Source organism: Ursus americanus, chromosome 8 (assembly GCF_024610735.1).
Source record: "Ursus americanus isolate L20-20 chromosome 8, mUrsAme1.1.p, whole genome shotgun sequence".
Taxonomy (NCBI): Eukaryota; Metazoa; Chordata; class Mammalia; order Carnivora; family Ursidae; genus Ursus; species Ursus americanus.
In genome coordinates this window covers 6,467,713-6,472,177 of record NC_142134.1, presented here as the reverse complement: position 1 = coordinate 6,472,177, position 4,465 = coordinate 6,467,713, and the positions used below count along the sequence as shown (strand labels likewise).

At 46.8% G+C, this 4,465-nt stretch overlaps 1 pseudogene; it reads right to left on the bottom strand.

Moving 5' to 3' along the window:
- Positions 1–2,325: 2,325 nt before the first annotated feature.
- Positions 2,326–4,175, bottom strand: LOC123789620 (DDB1- and CUL4-associated factor 5 pseudogene; annotated as a pseudogene).
- Positions 4,176–4,465: the final 290 nt, after the last annotated feature.

Below are 4,465 nucleotides of genomic sequence, written 5' to 3'. Positions count from 1 at the left end.
CACCTGTAATTGTTTCTTTTTATCATACTTGGCTTATTAAAAGAAATTAATTTACAACCGTGTTTTACTGTTGGGAAGAAAATGGAAAACTAATATTCTAAGAAGAGGTTCCGATCAGTTAAGGTTTAATATTGTACAAACAATGCCACTTAAATTTGAAGAAAACATTTTCTGAGTGTTTATTGACTTATCTGTTCTTTCATCCGTTTCACATATAATGCAAAACCTTTTATAAGGCAAGCACATCTACATGGTAAATAATAGGATTTCTTTCTTCCTTTTGAACTCTCAAATTAGATATGCAAAAAATATACATCATCCAAAATTTCACAATGGCTGGTTTGAGAATTTATGTGTATAGTGAATGGATATAGTACTTTACAAAACTCAAGTTATTTGGAATACAATTGAAGTTACTTAATTTGATAAACTGCACAACACAGGATAATGTATATTTAAGAACACTTAGAACACTATGTTACTGAATTTTGAAATGGTTGAATCTGTTTATGTTTAGACTATGTCTAATAAGATCAGAAGGGAGAAATATCTGCTTATGGAATAATATGAACCGAAAGATTAATAGACATTGGTTGGCTCTTAAGATAGAATTGCAGATTTTATACTTTCGTGAGGGTATTCCCTTTTAAGAATGTACGTTTCTATTTGATGAAAGTAGATTTAATAAAAGGAAAATGTAGTTCATTAATTGCCACCCCTGAAACTCATTCACACACAATGAACTAGCAAACAATGAACTAGAGAAAGTTGTCTAAAATTTGAAACATGGTAGACATTAGTGGGATGGGTTAGTAAAGCAGTTACCCACACAAACATTTCTTTTTTGTATATAAAAGATTAAAAAATTCCAATTTAATAAATTTTGGAAAAGCAAATGTAAAATGACTTGGGTTTATAAAACCAGAATTTACAATTATCTGTGAATAGTCAAAGACAAATCATAGAACCATTTTGATTACAAATCCAAAGGAATTCTAATGGTTACAGAATCACCTGCCCCCCCACCACCGTGAGAGTACAGTTGTTCAATTGTAAGCATCCCCACTGCTACCCGCACTCCTTCATCTCCTCCTAAGACAGTGTTTTCACACCCAAGTAACATCACACATACCAGGCACATCTTTCCTTTCACAAAGCTTAGCCAGACAATGTCTCCTTTTGGCTTAGATCAACAACCTTCCTTTCATAAATAACTCCTCTTCCCCCATTGCCTAAACTCATCCAAGTCTTCATCCTCCACAGGGTCCCAGCCCCTGTAGGACAGGTCCTCCTCTTAAAGGAATGCTGGATCGCAGCGGCCAGACCGGTCACACATTTAGTCCTTTTCCTCATTTCTTGCCACAATTTTGCGTTTTCATGACATCTGTGATGATGATGAAATATCTGATCATTCCTAAGTCTTCCTGTCCTGTGCAACCCTTCATTCATAACCAAGTGATTGTAACGACCACTGTGATGCTGAAAATCTCTTGGTCTTTCCCCCTCTCAGTGAAATGGAGTTCTTCTGGGAGCCAGGACTTCTAAGCCAGAGACTCCTCTCTGCCTCCTAACACACCAGCTCAACGGGGCTCTGTTACTTGGAGATGCCCACGGCTCTGCAAGATCTAGCCAGGACACCACAGCCTCTGCTCCTTGCAAGCCTGTGGGAAGAAGCCAGTTCCTTCAATTCTGACCAATCATTTCGGGTTGAATTAAATGAATACAGTTCTACACTCTGCTCTTCACAACACCTCATTAACAGGCCTGGAACATCTGCTTAATCAGTCTGAGCACAAAGCTCTTGAGAGCTGTATTTCCCCTCCTCTCATCGCACGGGGCCACGGAACCTGCTGGCCTTGAGAGAGCCTCTTAGGAACTAGCACCTAACTGGTTAAAGTGTGACCCTCAACTAGTCATATTTTACGGCCTCCATACGGAGTGTGGTGCAGCACTGCTCAACTTGCCATGGCTGGAATTCGTCAGGGATCGGTGTTCCCTGCAATCTGCTCTTAAGTGCTAACCTCTCATTAGCATTACAAACACTTCCCTTTTAGTCTGTCCACATTAAATGCTCAATGAAAAAGTGCTATTGAGAGAAAACATGGCAGATTTCTCTAAGAAAGCAACCATGATTTCTTTTCCAGCATGTTTCCACTCTCCCCTTCCCTCTTTCCGCATAAATTCATGACTCACTGGCAGCACAGCCCGATCCAGCAGGCAGTCACCGTGAGGACCAGAACACCTACGGCATGTAAACAAGGTGAGATGCCAAAAGACACAGATCCATAGATCCTTTCTCATGGAGAACGGAAAGAAAAGCCTCGGAGACAATGAGCTCACACAAGCCGTGCCAGTGAACACACCCAAGACCAAGTCAAATATCTCAACAAGGATTTACTTTAACAAACACACAGGTACGCAATGCTCGAGTCCTACTAGAAAGGAGACACTTGGATTTTTTTCCCTTTCCCTACACAGCACAAGCCAAGGACCAGCTACACATTCAGACCCATTACTGAAGAGAAGGGAGCAGCATCAGACACAAAATTTCAGGCCCTGGTTTTATGTGCCTTTAATACTTATTCTCCTTTCCCTTGTGTTCACTAAACAGGATTAAAAAAGTTTTTGTAAAGCTACTTTTCATAGCTTTTTGTTTTCCCTTTGTATTTATCATGTTTTTAATTTCTTCTCTGAGGAGGAATGCTCTGAATCTGTATCTTCCTATTCGATTTGGTGCCTTCTGAGGCCACTATGGCCGTGAACTGCCCTGATGCTGTCGGTGTCTGGGGGGGTCAGCGGGGTCCTCTTTCATTCCAGCACTGGGGGGGCTCACAGATCATTTCAGACCCACAACAATCTTTGTATAGGAGTATCCCTGTCAAGGACAAGTTATCACAGTCAGTGTCCGAATGCCCTGGGGAAGAACTGGCCACTGCCTCCAGCTCTCCAAGGTTCTGCTTATTGTTGCGGGGATGAGGGGGGTGGGGGTGTAAGCATCCATTGTCGTGGCTGGCACAGGTGGTTTCGAGCCTCCTCTCCTCACTGTCATCACACTGGGTCCTGGGACAGCTGAGAGTGGAGTCTTGGGGACAGGAGGAGGGGCAGCTCCCCAGGCCTGCTGCTTAGGCCCTCCCTCAGGGCCTTCCCACCGAGCTTCTTGGTTTCAAAGGAGTCCTACAGAGCCACCATTGTTAGTGTCCTGTGAGGGGTCCTCTGGTGCCTCTGCCCGAGGGTGGCCGCTATGTTCCTGGCCGTGCCCTTGCTGGGACTTCTAGCATCCTTGCTGCGACCTTCAGGGGTAGGGCCTGGTTCCTCCGGTCTACCCTCGTGCGGAAACAGGCTTCCTTTCTGGAAGAGGGGCTGGGTCGTCCTTGTGGCTGGTTCCGCTCTCCCTTCATCTGCCTCCCAAGGCACGAGGGAGTGCTCTCCATCTTTGTTATTTGAGGAAGAGATAGAGGAGTAGTGGAGCCACTTGTAAGCTTTATAATCTTTCATTCGACAGGAACGAAATACAGGTGTCGGAAGTTGGCAAGGCCCGGCTGGGCTGCATCTCCAGCGTGGAAGTGCTCGGCTCGGGAGAGGGGTCCTCCACTTTGATCTGGGGGTAATCATCGTTGCCTTCTCGGGTGCACGTGTTGGCGCCTTGCCGGCAGGGGACCAGGGGGAGGGTTGGGCCCCTCTTCTCCGGGTGTCCTCTGCAGGGTAGGGCCGCCTGGCTGCTCCGCACTCCTTCAGCTCCTCCTCCTCCTCCGAGCTGCGGGAGCTGTGGGACTCCTCTTCAGGGCCCGGGAAGAGACGTGTGTCCAGGAGGCGTTTGTCCTGTAACGCAGCAGAGCAGACAGGCTGCGGGCGAGAGGCTGCGTCGTCACACGTGCGTGGCGGTCGGTGGAGGTGACGCCACTGAGTTGGCGGTGGTGACCCGTAGGGGCCTGTCGGCATTCTCGTCCACCCTGGGTGGAGGGGGAGCGGGGCAGCGAGGCTGAGGACTCGGCCGGGTACCCTGAGTGCTCGCTGACCCGCACGTGGGGCTGGAGGATCGTGCTGTCGCGGGGATCGCTGCGGGAGTCAGAGCTCCAGCCCTCCCTCTCGGGGCGCAGCAGGGAGTCAGGGAAGGCCCCCATCCGGGGGTGGCCCTGCACAGTCTGGTTGGCGTCGTTCTGTGACAGGTCCACACATTAAAAATTTTTTTTTTCTTTTTCATCGAGATATAATTGGTATATAAAATTATATTAGCTCTTTTACTTACCCAACAGTGGAACACAGGAAAGTGGTGGTGGAAGTTGGAGTGGAGAGTGGCCACCTGGTAGCGAGGGAGGGGCATTTTACCACCGATGTGTTCAGAATTGCTAGCTCATTGCGCTAATAAAAAGCCAACTGGCTTTTAGTGGGTTTGATTATTGTTTTTTAAATTTCTACAATATACATCCTTATTGCTTGCATGTAGGACAAACTGTGCCTGCCGCCC